At 37.0% G+C, this 1,644-nt stretch overlaps 1 protein-coding gene and 1 pseudogene across 1 annotated transcript in view; one reads left to right on the top strand and one right to left on the bottom strand.

Annotated features, from left to right (window-relative positions):
- Positions 1–857, top strand: part of LOC110327253 — a 1,540-nt pseudogene extending 683 nt beyond the window's left edge.
- The window catches only part of LOC110333787 (oocyte zinc finger protein XlCOF6-like), a 70,474-nt gene that overhangs the window by 36,292 nt on the left and 32,538 nt on the right, over positions 1–1,644 (bottom strand). The gene's annotated exons all lie outside the window — the stretch shown is intronic.

Genomic DNA, 1,644 nt, shown 5'->3' with positions numbered 1-1,644 from the left:
TGGGTAGGGGAGCAGGGGCGGGGGTGGGGTATAGGGAACTTTCGGGATAGCATTTGAAATGTAAATAAAGAAAATATCTAATTTTTAAAAAGGAAAAAATAATAGTAAAACAAACCTTCCTAGAAGAAAAAACAAAGTATCTATGGATTTTATGATGAGTGTAAAAGAAGATACAACGGTAAGCTGTGGAAAACGTTCACNGACTGTTTTAACTGCTTACCGATACCAGCCATCGTGGACGAGAAGATATTCTGCTGTCATGAGGTTTATCACCAGATCTTCAATCTATGGAGCAGATTTGGCGAATTATGAGACCAACTGATGTACCAGATCGAGGTCTTCTTTGTGATCTTTTGTGGTCTGACCCCAATAAAGATGTCTTAGGCTGGAGTGAAAATGACAGAGGAGTGTCCTTCACATTTGGTGCAGAAGTGGTTGCAAAATTTCTCCATAAGCATGATTTGGATCTTATATGTATAGCCCATCAGGTGGTTGAAGATGGCTATGCAAAGAGGCAGTTAGTCACTCTGTTTTCTGCACCCAACTACTGTGGTGAGTTTGACAATGCAGGCGCCATGAGTGTGGATGAGACCCTCATGTGTTCCTTCCAGATTTTAAAGCCTGCAGAGAAAAAGAAGCCCAACGCCACNAGACCTGTCACACCGCCACGGGTTGGATCAGGCCTGAACCTGTCCATTCAGAAAGCTTCAAATTATAGAAACAACACTGTCCTATACGAGTGACTGATAATGCTTTCTTTGGCTACATTCTTTATTCTGCGATGTCATTGAGGCTTATAAATCAAAAGGAACTAACTTGCCATCCACCAGTTTATAGAGAACTCACAGTATCTATGACTTTTTAAAACTATGACCTGTTAAAATGAATCTGTTTGCACAGATGCCCGTGTACAATGCCATGTGCTGAGAATGGTTTCAGACTTACTAAATGTGAGCTTGTTAACTAAAAAAAAAAAAAAAAAAAAAGGACCTCCTACTCTACATTATATTTAATGACTTCCTAATTATCATTTCTTGTCATATGGTTTAGACCTCAGGAACCAATACTTTTAAATTTCTGTATTCGTTTAGTTTTCTTTAAATTACTAGATGACAAAAATGCAACTATGGGAATGAATATATTACTGCTACTGAATACCTGCAAAGGTAACATCTAGGGCTAGGATATTTAGTAGTAGGCTAAGTAACAGACAATATATAGTGATATAAAGTATTTGCTATATATAAGATACCACTATATAAAACAAAACTGGGAGCTTTGAATAATAGACACAAGGCTGTTGCAAATATTAATAGCAATTGAAAAACCTCCCTAGGATGACATGGGAATCATGATGGAAATATAGTCTTACCCGCAGGGACCAGTTTGCTGTAGTTCTCCAACATGGCATCCAGTACAAAGCACTCTGAGAAGAGTCCAGGAATTACCACTTCTCTTGGGAGAGGTCTATGTCCACATTTTTGGTTTATTTGTTGTTGTTGTTGTTTTGTTTTGTTTTGTTTTTTTGGTTGGTTGGTATTTTTTTTGTTATTGTTTTTTTTGATACTTTCTCTTTTTTAAAAATTTTTTTTATTATTATTTTATTTACATTTCAAATGCTATCCCGAAAGTTCCCTATACCCC

Source organism: Mus pahari, chromosome 1, assembly GCF_900095145.1.
Source record: "Mus pahari chromosome 1, PAHARI_EIJ_v1.1, whole genome shotgun sequence".
Classification (NCBI taxonomy): Eukaryota; Metazoa; Chordata; class Mammalia; order Rodentia; family Muridae; genus Mus; species Mus pahari.
The sequence above is the reverse complement of the archived record's forward strand: the minus strand, read 5'-3'. Positions and strand labels throughout refer to the sequence as shown.